Source organism: Gobius niger (genome assembly GCF_951799975.1).
Source record: "Gobius niger genome assembly, chromosome: 4".
Classification (NCBI taxonomy): Eukaryota; Metazoa; Chordata; class Actinopteri; order Gobiiformes; family Gobiidae; genus Gobius; species Gobius niger.
This window is the reverse complement of record NC_136855.1, coordinates 36,110,448-36,127,627: the sequence shown is the minus strand read 5'-3', so window position 1 is coordinate 36,127,627 and position 17,180 is coordinate 36,110,448.

Here is a 17,180-nt window from a genome sequence, read left to right as displayed (position 1 = left end):
TGAGGGAGAGAGCACGGGCCACTTCATTGAGCAGAGTAACAGTCTATGAACCAGTTATACATTGGAAATTACTGTTATTTAGATACTTGGGATGTTTTTTTTCTACATGTGCACTACAAAATATAATCAGCAAGTAATAAGCTAAGGACGTAAAAAAAAAAAAAAAAAACATTTACCTTGATTTGGGTAGATATCTCAAACACAAGATTACATGTCTTATGCCTTTCAGTCATGTGACTTTTGTTGTTATGGTGGACATTTTTAATACCAAAGTAGAATTATGCAGTACTACAACATGTAACAATATCTGTACACAGGATATAAATGAAAGACAACATTGGCATTGTTATGTTGCCTACTTGTAATCATTGCTCAGAGAGCCCCAGAGCGCACACTTTTAATGCGAAGAAACCAGTGAGTCAGTGTTTAAGATGTTAGCATGCTATTGGTTAGCATTTAGCTTCAACAGCTCAGCTCTGACCTCTCCAAGAGAAAGCCCTGAACCAAACCTTGGCTACAACATGTGACAGGGGTCAGAGCTGAGCTGTTAGTATTTCCTCAGTGTTCAGAGATGTGAGCTGCACATGTTGAAATGGTTGACAGTTGCTAACCGGTAGCATGCTAACGTCTTGAGCAGCTTAAACACTGACTCAGACTGACACTCCGTCGACATGACAGACTGTAAAAATCACAGAGAAAGGTTTTCTGTGTCCTCTTTGTGTTCATTTAGTCTTCAGAGTGAGGCAGATCTTAAGTAAATCCTGCTGTAGCTCAACAGACAGAGCTGCTACGCCTGTGCCACATCTGCTGGTCATATCACATAAACGTGTGTCTCTGGGGCCGTGTTTTAACTTCTTGAGCAATGATTACAAGTTGTCTTTCATTTTCATCCAGAGTAGAGATATTGTTACATGTTGTAGTACTGCATAATGCTACTTCTGTATTCAAAATGGTGGCCGTAAGAATGCGTGATGTCATTAGAAACGCATGTATTGCACTTAAAGTGATAGTCTGCAAGATTGCAACGTGAGAAGAGAGTGAGATTTGAATGTAAACAATCATGTTCTTTACTTTCTTCCTGATTGGAGCAGAAAGCCACTCCTAAAGCCCTATTCGTGTAGGATTAGAATTACCTGAGGACGACGGTGAAACTGAAATTATCCCAGGATGTCAGATAATTTTAGTTGGAATTCGCACGGGATCAGCAACGTCAGCAATTCAGTCTTTGTTACAGACCTTTGTCCTGGAAATGATGGATAATAATGACGGATAAATAACAAGTCTTTCATTCATTCGTGATGCAAGCGCTAACTATCTGGTTTGTTTATGTGAGCTTTTACCCCATGGTGGACGAACAACACCAGCGTCAGGTCTGCGGGGTTTTGCTCTGACCATAAAACAGCAGTTTCCGCTCTCCTTTTATCCGTTCGCTCTGAAACAGTCTCCTCCGTCTAAACTTTGCACCGAACGCACACATACATTCAAACTTTCCCTCAGACCCTCCATGTTGGTCTGTCTAGCATCGCCATGACAACAGGGCCGTACTTCCACTTCACGTCTGTAAAGTCGTACTGTTTCTCTTTTCTACTTTTGAATGGATAAAAAAACAGCATTTAGGTCGGAGTAATGCCTTGATAGCATGATATAATTATTATAGATTAAATGCAGACAAAAATCAACTGGTAGAAAGACATTTTAAATCGATGTTGCCCTTATTTATACTTCATTACGCTGGTTAAAACTGAACTAGACTGACTAGAATCACTTGAGGACCTCGCAGTTTGCAGAATTACCCTAAAAGTCCAAGGACGTCAGTAATATTTACTTATTACCTGAGGTCCCAAGGTAATTTTAATCCTGTGCCAATAGAGCTTTATTTAATACTATATATTATGTTATGTGAAATTGCAGGTCATTTATATGCAATCTATTGAATTAGCAAAACACTTATGCTCCGTCCACACCAAACTCGATTTTGGCGTCAAAAACGCGCGTCACGCCCGTTGTTGGACGCCTGTGCTTATTGAAGTCAGACGCTCGTAACCAAGCGTCAAGATGCTCTCGACGCGCGTCAAGAGAAGAGCGTCGTCGTGGAGCGCGTTGGGAGGAGCATCTCTGTTGCCGTTGTCAGTTATCAGTTATCAACATGGATGACATAGAGAGAGTGGCTTGGCTTTTATTGCTTCAGAGGAGGCGCGTGACGCGCTGCGGGACATCTTGACGCCCCCCGGAGGCGCGTTCTCCATGTATTTTAAATGTAAACCTGACGCTTTGGAGGCGCCAAATCGAGTTTGGTGTGGACGGAGCACTACACTTACAGACCGTCATTGATAGATCTTCAGCTAGAAAAAAATGAAATAAAATAATAAGTTAAACTCACATTAAGGTCAAGAAGGTCATTCTAACTCCAGACAGCGACCGCCTGTTTCACCCGGTCCTTGAGCAGCTCTTCACGTCGGCATCTCAATGGCTTGACAAACATGTAAGGGATAACGTATAGAACGCTGGTCATTATCGGGAAAATAAGCACCGACAGGGCGAACAGGTTTCGCCATTTGCCAACTGAACACACAACATAAACTTTGTACACTTTTATGAAGGTCAAAAGGTTTTTTTAATGACTTCCGCGACAAATAGTTCCCAAAAGTTTGCGCGTTGCTAGGCAACGTTTTGCTAGGCTAGAAGCAGCAAGGCTAGTAATTAGCCTAGCTACTTAGTTGAAGGTGCAGTTGGAGAGGAGGAATGGTGGTGAATCTATGGGTAAGGTGAAAGTCAGACTCACGCTAACTTCACGAGCGATTCCCCCAACTTCTCTCGCAGTGACGGGGACAGAGTGATATGAAAGCACGAACTCCGTTGCCATTGGCAGCGGTCATTATTTTTTTCAAAGGTCCTTTATCAGAAAATAATGACCGGTAGAACGTTGGGAAATCCCATTCAAATCAACGGAGCTTCTACTTACGTTGTGAAGAGCCGTATAATAAGGATGTAGTTAATACATCTTGTAGCTAATGTCTACTGAGAGATCAGACTCTACAGAGAATGACAGGGGGTCCCTCCCGTGTCAGAGTCATACTCTTACTATACAACCCCCATTAAAAATGGTAATGCGTCCCTGTCCGCTGCCTTTCTCTCTCCTAGGCTCCACTGGGTTCTCGCAGTAACTCGCGCTGCACGTGAATCATGTGACAGCAGAGTTTTATTCATGGCGGTGCCGGCATCACACAGGCGTGGGCCCAAACCTCTCGAAGGGCTGCAACAGATCATTTCGAGCTGAACCCGATGTCTACTGCCAACAAGATATATTGTTTGATTATCTCCAATCGGCCGGGTTTTCTTGGTCACCCCAATGACCACTTAGTCCTCGATGGCGAGCTGAAGCCCAGGGATCTGAATCTGCTCAACTATCATCCATCCTTCTTCACCACCAGTGCAGAAGGAGTGACCTGCCACTGCTCTCACTCACAACTCGCTCAATCTACAACTCACTTTCGGAACTCGTAGACTCTTTATGAACAAACTAACTCCTAAATACTATTCATTCACCTCCTGGAAAAGGGGCTTTTGAAATGTTGCTGCTGTTGTGATGTTGCTTTGTGTCAATGTTATGAAAAACCAGTGCTTTCATTATTATGGTTGTGACCACTCTCACATATCTGCACTTTAATATTTAAATAATAAGTTACCTATATTTAATACTATTGTCTTCAAGTTTATTGTTATACTGGTCCACAGCCTCCCGGAGCGAGCTTAGTTCTTCTGCTACTCCTTCTGTTTCCATCACTGCAACTGCTACTACTATTGCTCCTGTTGCCTATTCTAATTGTAGTTATCTTAGAGTAAAGTGCTACACATAGGTACATACATTTCATATTAACCTCTTAACTCCCACCTGAACAGATCCCATTTGCTCCAGTTTGGCTTGACCCTAATCAAAAAGCTTCTTGGGAAAAAAGCACCAAAACAGCCACAAAAAATGAGAAGAAAACAAGGATGTAAACGCAACAAAAAAGTGACAAAAACTCAACAAAAAATGTGTCAAAAATGTGTCAAAAACTCAACAAAAAAATGACAAAAATTCAACAAAGATGTGACAAAAATGTGACAAGAACTCAACAAAAAAAATTTTATTTTTATTTTTTTTATTTTTTTATTTTTCATTCAAAAAAATGACAAAAACTCAACCAAAATGTGACAAAGAATCAACAAAAAATGTGTCAAAAAATCAACAAAAAATGTGTCAAAAGCTCAATAAAAAATTACAAAAGCTCAACAAAAGTGACCAAAATAAAAAACAACAACACACAAAATAAGGTGACACAACACAGCAACAACGCGAGGAAAAAGATCAGTTTTGTGGGTCTTAGCTTTCAAATGAGGTGTTACACAGACCTATATAATAGCCAAAGAGGACAGAATGCATTTGGTTTAGGCGGGTGGTAAGAGGTTAACGCAATTAATATTTAATGATGTTTATTTGAGCAACATACAGTTTGTAATAAAATAAAGCACCTTTTTCCCATTTAATTTAGGAGATGATCATTGATGCACACTCTGCACTTTCCTGCATATATTTGCAACGTTCAGTGAGACTTGACAGTTAAAATCAATGCTTAATACTCAAACAGACATTTATAATGTCAGATAATATCTGCTATAATATAACTATGCAATTTAATATGACACTTCTATTTAGCTATAAGAAATCACTTATTCACAATGTGCACTCTATAGAATCATCTGAGACGTGAGCTACAGCTCAAATACAGCGTGGAGGAGGTGGAGGGGAAAAGTCAGTGTTTCTGGCTGGGAATAAAGACATAGTTTAGAGTTTATCTCGTCTAAAGCAAAGGATGTTGTGGCCAGTCGGATTGAACAGGAAACAAGACGTTCTCAGCAGCACAAAACTCCAACTTATTAAAACATCAGAACGGGCAGCACAGCCTCTTTAAAGACTTAAGGTCACCACACACTACGCGATTTTTCCAGTTGTCAAAGATTTTATAAAGAAGGAGGCGTCCACACTACACGACTGGATTCAGTGCGATTATAGAACGTCTGAAGGTTCACACTTAACGACTGATAACTGTAAGAGCAAACACACTACACGAGTCTGTCAAACAGCTGATGTTTTATATCTGTCCTCTCTACGGCTCTGTTTGTGAACGTGGGAAACATGTGCGTCTCCGGATTGGTCAACAGTGTCGTGATCACTGTCACAACATCGCAGTTCAATGCTGCTACTGCTGCTACGAGCTTCAACTTGGCAAAATGGAGATAAACGTTGGCGGCACGAAGATGCAGGACATATTTCTTTGGATTCTTTGGACAATCTGTATAATTCAAAGTATCGTTACATAATAGTCTCCCATTCTCCTCTCCATCTTTGGTCTGTTCTCCTTCAGTTTGGTGACAGACCGGCCTGCATTTTATTCTGTCAGCACGAAGCTTCACCGCATCTGCATTTCTTAAACTGCAGTTCCCAATGACTGTTCTGAAATCTGTGAGATCAAAGCCTCTCCCTCCAGGCTGTTTTCTTACTTGTTTTTTTTCCACATCATGCTGCTCACTAATGAAAATGTGACATATTTAGTCGTATTCCAGGGTGATGCCTTTAAGAGCAGTGGGAGTAACAGGAAACACTGAACTCTATGCGCTAATTGCCAGTGTTCCAATAAATCCGTCCAACACTTTATCCATTAAACGCAGACTCGTGATCATTCATCTCTTATCTTTCCCTCCCACTAAAATGAGCATTTTGCACTTCTCTCATCACACTGACTGGACACCACTTCTTCGGAGATGGAGATTTATTCAAATTGGGCAACTGGCTGCTTCGCCTTCCCATTCTACAGACGCTGGAGCCTAATTTAAGAGTCTTCGCACACATTTTTTGGCAGGCAGTTTTTTTTTGTGTGACCACTGCCCACACACGGCAGAAAGAGACTTCACGAATCATTAGCGGCTCGCGGGACATTGACCCTCCCAATCTGCCTCTTGCCCTCGTCCCGCCGCAGCCGTCATGTCTGCCAAGAGGAATCGAGATATTGTCTGGGTTTGTGACTGAATCTTACCTCTTGAATGGATATGCCTGATTTTTCCAAGTGCCATAGTTAGGTGGTGGGTCCACAGAAGGATGGCCTCACGATTCAGACCGGACCTGTTGGTCTCTCATAAGGGGCTCTTTGTCTGACCCGTCAACTAAGACCTGTTTGCCCTGGGAGACCCTACCAGGGGCACGAAGCCGCCGACAACAGAGCTCCCAGGATCATTCGGGCGCTCAAACCCCTCCAGAACGCTAAGGCGGCAGTTCCAGAATATATAATCTTCATTGCTTTTCTCTGCCAAACCTAGAACCACCAATAAACAAACCAAAATGTATAAAAAATGTACGTTTTCTGTTCTTTGTTTCTTATGGAGCATGACTCTTTACCCCAACGACTCCGGGTCAATTTACCCCATTGTTTTCTTATTTGGAAACACCAAGATTGTTTTCATTTGGGGTGAAATCTGCCTATGGGATTAATCTGCTTTCATACCAAACAAAATGACTCACAAACATCAGAAAAATGGACCTGACATGTTTTTTTTTTTTTTGTGACGATCGTTTTTGTGATCAGACCAACAATTTACTTTGAGACCTGAAAACCGTGGAGTTATTTTACAGCCATTTTTTGTTTTATTTTTTGTGGCGAACTCAATCATGTAAAGATCAAATCTATCGTCTTGTTATCGTAGGGTCGGCAGTTTGAATCCTGCAGGTGCACACTGTCGTTGTGTCTTTGGGCAAGACACTTCGTCTACCTTGCCTCCAGTGTGTGCACTGGTGTATGAATGAGAGAGTGAATGGTTGAGTGGTTTCTTGAAGTAAAGCGCTTTGAGTGCCTAAAGCAGCTAGAAAGGCGCTATATAAGTATATAAGAAAACACCATATATTCCAGATGATTTTTGAAGACGCAAACAAATATTAAACATCCCCAAATGTATGTAAATAGTAAAATGTCTATATTATACTGTCTTTAAACCACCAAATCAAAAAGTGTCTCATCTCACCCCACTCTCCCCTGTCTTGAAAACCCCGTCCACTTACAAAGAACTGTTATGGAGCATGAATCAGTTCTGAATCAGTTGGTTATAAACTCATCCCTGTGAAGAGTTGGCACATTAGAAATGCATTAGAAAAGAAAGTAAGGCATGAGTTTGGACCGCCCCAAACAAAACAAAAAAACATGGCCTTTACCGTGAACGATTCAACTGGATTTGTAAAAGTCTGATGTTTTTCTTTCTGTATGCAATGCGAATTTACCTCATCATTAATCAAAACATGTAGTGTAGCATTTGTACCATCCCATATTGACATTTTAGAGCTTTTTACCATGTTGCAATGTTGTTCTCTTGAAGATGTTAAGTAACCTTTGTGTTGCTGGATGACCTGGAGGCGGGCTCTGCCACTTAAGGGAACATCTCTGATTGGTTGCTTGTGTTGACTGGCATCACACAGACTATGGTAAGACAAGTACAGGCACTTTCACTGCGAGTAGTGGTTTGTTGTTGTTGATTTAGTGTCAGCACAAAGCATCACTGAGACGAGTGTTTTGAAATCACAGTTGAAATCACATCTATTCAGACAAGCTTTCAACACGTAGCCGCTGACTTAACTGTTGTTTTAACGCACATTTATGTCTTTTTTTATTTTATTGTTGCTTTATTGATATTTGTGACACTTGTTTTTACTCTGAAAGAAAAGAACCCAGTGCACCTTTTTTTCCTTCACTGCTGTGTTTTCTGAGACCAAGAAGCATGCCACTCTCCTCTGTTTTCCCACTTGACTCAATGAAAGTCAAGGCTCGAGTCAATCAAACTGAGAGCACACCAACTATTTTCTGATTGTTTTGGAGTGAAACATCCGACCTGAATAAACTACAGACATCGCGTGTTCTCGGTGAACACATGTGCTGAATGTAATTAGGCTCCATAAACAAATAGAGGCTCAGTAGCAATCCGAAAATATGAATATCTCAGAGAATATTTGACCAATCACCATGAAACAAAAAGTGTTGTGATGCCGATCGTCCTCTCTCTGAGCCCGAAGTACCACAACGGAGTAAAGTCGTTGTGAAAGATCGCATAATGTGAAGATCCCTCTTGAAGTTGGCCAAACAAAAATCTCGTTGTGGACATGTCACCATGCTCCCCAAACTTACGGCCATTTGTAAGGCGCTATATAAATAAAAAGTAACAGCTTTACCTGACTCTGTTTGCCTGTTGTCCACCGGCTGCACCTGCACTGCTGGCCTCCGTGGCTCATGTCTTTGTGGACCACAGCACTGGGTGTCATTTATGGGGCTTCTGCCCAATGATGAGTTTGAGCAGATTGCTTGAAAATCAAGAAGTGAAACTGGCGGATATTTACAGCTGTTTTAGATCAATATTGCATTTTCTAAGTGTAAGACAGTGATAAATGCAATAATCCTTGTATTTATATCACTTTATCTGCGTCACTTTATCAACCACTTGCACTATGATGATGATGATGTAAACCTGCACTGCTAATACTGACTATAACATTTTTCGTTATATTCTTTTTACTTATTATTTACTGTTTATACGTCTTGTCCCCACAAAATCCTTGGTAGTCATTGTATATAAGACACCACTATTTACTATTTAAGAGCTGAATGTAACAAGTTAATTTCTCCATTGTGTGAGATCAATAAATACTATCTTATCTAATCTTAGATAAGATGTGTGAGATTTTTATTGCCAAAAACCCGCAAAAAGCAGAATACCAGCTCTTTAATGTGGCACAAAGTTTTACGTACACACAAGCTCAAGGGATCAAAGTAAAACTTATCCAGTCCGTTGAAGGGTTCTTTGAAATGTACAGATCTGAAAGATCCAACTCCCATTAAAGAGCTTTAGAGGCTCATGATATTGTCTTTTGTTTTTCTTTTTTCTTGGACCTACCCGGCAGTTTCACGTGCCATCAGTCTCTCCCTCAGGCACTCGGGGCTTCTGTGCGACACTGATAGACGCCACACCAGTATATTTCAGCGCGAGACTGCAGAGGGGGATGGAGATTATAATACAGTCATTTCAAGCCCATAGGCAAAGACCATAATGGGTAATAACTATTAGAGGAAAGACGTCAAAGGGGCAATGGTGCAGATGAAATGAATTTGTGCTAAAAGTCGGGCCATTTCTGGAATCGTCTGTAACTCATTTACGGCGGTGCAGAGATTTAAAATTATTGCCGTGGTCCAATTATGAGTGGGGGGTTTCGCGTGGACTGGAGTGTGCAGCCATTTGAGAATCCTCTTAATCAGGCGAACACACCTGGATAACGAGAGCCATGGAAAGCGCGGGATGGCTCGGAGCGATGAGGCTGAAACACGAGTGCGACCTGGAGGAATCTTTGTTCCGTCCGCCTGCCCTTCGCCCGCCGCCGTCTGCCAATCCCAAAAGAGAATCCTAAAAAGAGAACAAAAACAACCACATTTTCACATTTTAAAGCTATAAAGACTAGCTTCAAAGCAATTGCCTCTGTCATTGGTTTTCAGCTTGTCTGCTTCAAAATATGTAGTTATAAAGCCTGAGCAGAAACAAGGTCGCCACAAAGAATAGCTACATGCTCTAGTATCTGGTTGGAGCACCTTTAGCTTTGATTCCAGCACGTATTGGCTGTGGCATTGTGTCAATAAGCTTCTGCAGTCAAAAGATCCAATGTTGCATTTATTTTTCACCAACATCTTGTATTGATGATGGGAGACTGTGACCATTGCACAAAGGCTTATCCAGCACATCCAAAATACTCTCATCCGGGTTAAAATCTGGACTTTGTGGAAATCCATGTGTGAAAATGATGTCTCATGCTCCCTGAACCACTCTTCACTATATGATTCCTGGCATTGTCATCTTGGAATAACCTGGTCATTCAGGATGTGCAGGTTGTTGGCTGATCTCATTCTTTGGGCTCATAGCATTGCTGAACCTCCACCTGACCAACTGCAGCAGCCCCATATCATAAGCTCCAGGTGGACACTTTTTTGGTCAGGCAGTATTTTTTTAGGAGTTTTATTTCACAGACTCATTGCCTTGCATGAGCTCTCTTCAGGCTCCACGGGGATCTGCAGCCCAGCCGAGAGGTGCCAGGAGGACTGAGAGACATTGATTTCAGCTGTCATTTGGAGGCAGTCTGCAGCGGCGTCCATGCCACACCTGACAACTAATCAAGGAGCCGACAAGGCTCGCGGCGAGGTGACCGTGCTGTGTAGGTGCATCTGCTCCTGGTTCAACACATCAACATGCTGCGGACCATGATTGGATTCCCATAATCAACAGTCAATGGACAGTTGACACAGTCGAGCTTTCTCTTTTGTGTCTTTAATATTTGAATTTTGTACCCCTGTTTTTGTGCATTTGTCAGACAATACAAATGTACAGCAGCAAAGCGGAAGTTCAAACAGCTCAGCAAGCCAATACAAAACAATTAGAAGTCTTCAGTTGGTAACTTATCTAAGTCTATAACGCTTTCCCACCCGCAAAAGCCATTCAAAGCGTTTTTCCATTGAGGAGCCACTCATCCATGCACACTCTCATTCTTATGCTAGTGTGTGCAGACACTGGAGGTGAAGTGTCTTGCCAGGATTCGAAGTTGTTATACAAGTAAGTGCTTTATTTGTCATTGTACAATTATACAACTTAATTATGTTCAGGTTTTGGGCTAGTCCTGAGCGCGCCGCCACTGTGGGCCAACCTGACCAGCATGTTTTTGGACGTAGCGGAAACTGTAGCACCAGGAGGAAACCTGGCCTTCACTGCTCCTCTGTGCAGCGCCTCTTGGGTTTGTTTCAGAGCATGGTGTCCCGCACAGGTCAGCACTTCCACCTTCTCTTTCCTCTTTCCTGTAGCGCCTCTTGTGACGCCTCCACTGTGCTGCAGGTGTCAGGGGCTCTTGGTGCCTCTTCAGTGTTTCAGAAGAAGACATTTGTAGGTCTCAAATGTCTTTAGAGCATAAATTAGCTGTTTGTTTTACTATTAAACATGGCTCCTTCATGGCTAGTATGGACTCTCGACGACAGAACCTCACAAAACCACAGCAAAGATGAACACAAGTATCCAGTGAAGCAGTGTGGAGCACAGAAACTACAAAGCAACGAGCAAAGAAAAAAACACTCCCAAGAGAGAGGAAGCTCCTGCTTGTTCGCGTCGCCATGACCTGCTGTAATATCCACCATCTACTGTAGCTAAGCACCAAAGCTAATCATTAAATAAATCATTTGTCAAACGTCTGTCATCAAATGTCAAACTTGTGAAAACTATACAAACATGAATAAAAAAGAAAAACCTTGGAAGGCACAACTATTGATAAACTAGAGAGTGTCCTTGCAATTTCTGTGGAGCTTTGTGATGTCGGTGATACAATATATTTCATCAAATGTGAAAGAAAGGAAACTTCATTAAATCTTATCAAAGCCTATGCTTCAATCTATACCTCAACTCTGTGAAAAAGAGAACAGCATGAACACTCTAATCACTGCAGACCACGTGCAAACTGAAGGGAGGCGTGTGATTCAAAGGGAACATGATGTTACATTATAATATGACAGGAACTTTCTTATGTAGAGATTTCAGAGCTCTATTCATATTCTCAAACCAATGTAAGGATTTAATCGTTTTAGGGTTTCTAGATGGAACGTTCACGTAACCATGGAGACGGTTCCATTAGCAGTGAAAACCTAAAAAAACCTTTGTCTTCGGGGCCACAGGGAAGTAAAGGCGCAATGCTAACTACCCATACAGCCACTAGGGCTTTGAAAGGGCGAATACGCACAAATCGACATTTTTCACACACGTACAAAGTTAATTCTGGTGAGTGACAGGAGCTCCATGGTAACACATTGATAGCCATAACAAAATGAAGAGGTAGAATGATTAAATTGGTTGCGTTCACGTGACGTCACAATGTTATAAAGAGCCTATAGTTTATAATTGAGGCAACTGAAAATTTCACGGTCGTAACTGCGGTAACTGTCAAACTGCAAAAAAAAAATAAAAAAAAAATCTTCGTTTTTGGCCAAATTCTCTGTCATTATTGGGAACGAAAAACAAAACCAGCGTCTTCTCTGTCAACACTTAGAAGCTAAGGTCCAATTATTTTCTCTCGAAGCTGTCCAAAAGTGGTGACAATATTCAAAAACATTAACGTGATGTTGGCCAGCAGAAAAGACTTTCCCATAAAAATAAAAAAAAAGTCAGGTTTGTGAATCCAGTCACCACCAAACACTGATTAGGTGCAGAATGTGTCTATTTTCTTTTTGGAAATGTCTTTCAAAACTGTGTTGATGACGTCATAATTTCAGATGGAGGACAGTCAGGGACCAACAAACAGCCACATCAAAGCAATAACTTCAGCAGCTTTTTACCATCTGATAAAGACGGCTAAGATCAGAGGAATAGTGTCATAACCAGACTTAGAGAGATTTAACCATGCAATTGTCTCCAGCAGGTTAGACGACTGTAACGGCTGATCACGGTTAGCCCTTTTCCACCAAGCTGGTGCCGGTGCTGGTTCTGGGCCAGTTCCAGTTTCAGAACCGGTTCTTTTGTTTTCCACTGAAAAAACGCTGGCTCTTAGTTCCAAAATCTGGTGCCGGTTGGGAACCAATTAAAAGCTGGACCAAGAAACGAGCACCAGTGATGTCAGCAGCTGGGGGCGTGGCTCTCTCCTCCAACAAACAATATATATTATTTAGTTTGTGCTTATAACTTCCTGGAGAAGCCAAAACAGTCTGTGGAGGAAACTGTTGTTTTGCTTTATGCTCTTTAGCTAAAACAAGAGTTAGAAAGAAGAAATCAAAATGTTAACGGCTGCTGTGACAGACACATAAACTTATTTTTCAGTATTTTATAACCAGAAGTGGGTGTAGTAAGATGTTACTATCCATGTTTGATGTTGACTTCCCAAAGCGTTGCTATGACAATAGGCACAGCTCTAATTTTGGTGGAAAACCGAGTCAGTATGGAACCAACCCGGCACCAGAACCAGCTCTGAACCAGCCCAGAACCAGCACCTTGATGGAAAAGCCCTATGTTAGAGCTGCAGAACATCCAGAACGCTGCTGCTCAAGTCCTGACAAGAACCAGGAAAAACGGCCATATTAGTCCAGTGCTCCGGTCTCTGCGCTGACTTCTTGGGCCAGATCTTGTGGCGGCGCACGGGGCGGCGCAGGCTCTTGGCGAATTATTTTCCGAGTGGCGGCGCTATATATGCCATTCGCCTCCGCCACCTGTGAGGGGGCGTCACAAGAGGAGGTGACTGCACTGATGGAAACACGGCTGACATTCACTTCCTCGTTTACATTGCGCTGTCTTGCGTTCTTTCTTAAGGCTTAGGCTCTCACACGTCAAACTAAAAACTTTATTTACCCCATCGTGAGCTAAACGATGTTCACGTCTCGAGAGAAAAAGAGCTACAGCGTCCGCTGTGGCGCGGATCTGCCGCGCTTGGCGTGAACGCGAAGCAAAACAAAAGCACATGTTCACCTCCCACTCCCACACAACCACTCTCCTGGACGCGGAGTCGATCTGGTTGGAGGAAAATGTGTGTGTCTCCACCCACTTAAATGCGCCAAGTCTGGAGTGGCAAGATCACAAAGTGCGCTCCGACTGAGCGCAAAATGTCACGCTATCGTCTCCGTTTTGATGCACAAGATCGGGCCCCTTGTCTCCCACAGAAAATGAATTAAAATAGCTCTACTTGTTGCAAGTCTTAGCACCAAAGTTACATCTCTGACATGTTAGAGCTGTGCAAACCATGAGAACTTCAGGGAGGGGTCTCCTGGTGGTTCCCAGAGTCAGGACTAAACACGGTGAGGCTGCGTTTCAGTTTCATGCAGCAAATCTGGAACAGTCTTATGAGGATGTGAGACAGGCCTCAACTCTGACAATGTTCAAATCCAGGCTGAAAACAGTTCTTTTAATCCGTGCCAATGACAATAAAAGTATTTTATCTGCACTCTTGCTTTTTTCTGTAATTAATGAATTTTTATGTTGATGTTTTATGGATTGATTTTATCTGCTCTCTAGTAATTTTATACAACTGTGGAGGACTTCGAATTGCCTCGTGTATGAATTGTGCTCTGCAAAAGCTGGCCAAACCTTGTTTTGAGTGGTTTTCACTCATTTTAGACCTTTTTCATGATCGGACCAAGGTTACTTATACTTACTGCTTGTTTGAGGACATTTTTCATCGGTTCTAAGGTAATCCTGCTTGAAATAAGAAAGTAAAACTGCCAATGTGACCAGTGCTATTTTCTTACCCCATTGGCAGATAAATCAAGCTGAAATAAAGACAAAATGTATTGAAACGTGTCAAAAACATCTCAGCTCAAGTGAAATAATCTAGGTCGAATGCCCAACTAGTCAAAATAACTCAAATTACAATGATTATGCTCAATTTGAGACAATTACACTAATCTAGATATTCATTTTTTGGGATTGTGACAGTTGCTTGTCGGTAGTCCCGTTCCCGAGTTTGAAGAGACGGGACTCCGTGATCTACTCGGGCTTGATGGGACAGTCTTCTGGTAGCTCGTGATCATCATAAGGGGCACCCCTGTTGTAGCTTCCTCCATGTTTTACTTTGCTCCAAACATGCTGTAGATGCCAAAATAAAGCTGCTTCTCTAGCTGGAATGCACTGTGAAACTTTTATTAGGGTTAAGGCCAGCTGTGCACATCGCTTCAGGGTTCTACCAGATGTACACTCAAGGGCCCTTTTTTTTTTTTTTTTCTTTGGCTGTGTGCAGAGCTTTTTGTGTTGTACTTCAAGATGCCTTCACATCTCTTTCCCAATTCTCGTGTGGTGTTCCCCAGGGCCCCTCACTCAGTCCTCTGATATTTATTGTGTACAATCTTTTCTAGGTCAAGCCTTCAGAGAACAGCAGCGGGAAAAAGAATAAGTTCTGAACGCACAGATGTGGAGTAAGTTTTGAAAACCATAGTTTAAGAGTTATACATTAACTGAACTTATGTAGGATATATTGAGTTGCTGACACTGGAACTTGTCGCCATCGTTTCGGGGAATGTCCCTTGGTGCTTCCATTCTGTACTGAGGTGATTACTGATCTGGAAAAAATTGATTAGTCCTCCTGTCCCAGCCTCACCGCAGCTGTGTCTGCTGGGTAATAAGTCTCTCGTGCCCCATGGATTCACAAAGGAAATGTTTGGACTTGCATTTATTGTGGCTGCCAGAATAATTATGCAGATCTGAAAGAATCCCCATGGGCACAACACCGAGGACTGGGTTAAACTCGTGACAGCTGCAGTGGAGACATTTGTTTGGAAAGTACAGAAAGTTCAGCACAAAACAAACAAATTCTGGATATATATTTTTTGTCTTTTAAAGGGACTATACGGAGTTTAAAAATGTTAAAAGTAAATATTTTCCTCCCCCTACTTGTTCCAATTTTTCCAATTTTGTGCAAAAAATGGGCCAAAATTGCCTATGCTGTATTTTCAGTGACAAAATCTAAATAATGGATAGACCCAGATTTAAATTTAGGATTTTAATTTGTTTTTAAATTTGGGATATTTTGTTTAGTTTTTGAACAAGCTATTCAAAAATCTGTACCGTAAAAACTCAAATTTTGCATTTTTTTTTCTAAATCTTGTTAAGCCCAAGACTGGAAAGAGCTCTTTAGGAGCTACTATCCTGGCGATCGTGTTGCATGAGTGGAGCAAAAACCTAATTTTGAGAAAAGCAGCCCTAAAGTTTTGTTCCGAGTGTGGATGCACAACACATTTCAACCTGAAAAGACTCACAGAGACAGAATGGGTTAGGAAGTTTTATTGAACATGAATCATGATTGGGGCTCAGACCCCGGCGGAAGATTCCATTAGCGATATGGAATACATGGCGGGCGATGATGGATGACAGACAGAATCTTCCCCGGAGTCCGGACACTGGAGGTGGTAGAGGCTGAGACCCGGGGCGGCCAGTCGACGACGAGCAGAGCCGAGGAGAGGAGGGGCGGAGGAAGGTCGCAGCACGGCTGGGTTAAGCTTAAGAAGGGGATTCTGTGCGGTGAATGGCTGAAGCAGGATGAGCGGCTGCAGTGATTGGCTGACTCGCAGGTGCGGCTCGAGATGGGGCCGTGATTGGATGATTGGAAAATTAAGGCTGCAGGTAGGTCTCCCAGTTTGCATTTGTGCTTAAAGGGGCTATTTTCAAGTTGGCCATTTTATACTCACTACTGCCACCTCAGGCCATACGTGTAACTGCACCTTCTATGTTAAGCTCGTGCATGACGGCACTTCGGACCGAATTAACACCTTTTTGAGTGACAGTGCAGGATTTTAGAGGCAGTTGTGGTGAATAGGTCTGAGCTCATTCTACACATTAGGACATTGTTGAAACATGTAGGGGGAGGAAAATACGTAATTTTAACATTTTTAAACTCTGTATAGTCCCTTTACACTTCATTTCTCCGCTCTTTCTCCGGCTTTGCAAAGCAATGTTGTAGCTACTTCTGGGATATCTCCGCCTCGCTAGCAGACAAAACGTCATAAAATCAGCATCGTACAAGGGTAAGTTTTGTCTTTTTTATACTCTGACATAAAAAGATGTTGAGGTATAGGAAGCTAGCAAAAATTCTCCACATTGACCGCGGCGTGAAAAATCAATACTTTGACCTGCCGTGTCTCGCCTTAATAAAAACAGACTCTGCTGTCAGTGTACCTTCCTTCATTGTACCATAACATCATTGTATATAATGTTTAGTTAAGCAACAAAACAATGTCTACAACTGGCTACTCTCAGGATCCCAGAATTACCGAGCAATTATGATTGTCAAAAAGTCCGTAAGGCCCTGAGGAACTTCAGCTTCTTTTATTCTATTGTAGTCAGACAGCGACGGCAGAATTTTGTGCCACGTCAGGCTTTGTTAGCACTTCCCCAGCTGCATTCGTGAGAACAGCAGATAGGAATCACCTTGACATTACCGCTTTACGAGAGAACACATCTGTCAGACTGCCCCGATCCCATCCAGCCCTCCACCTAACAGCCTCTTCAGCACTAAAATTAAAACGAGACAGGTGAATTTTTTAAAAGTGCCAAAGCCGTCAAATTAACGCTATTTGCAGCCTCTCACCGAAAGCTTGAGCCGAACTTTAATTTTC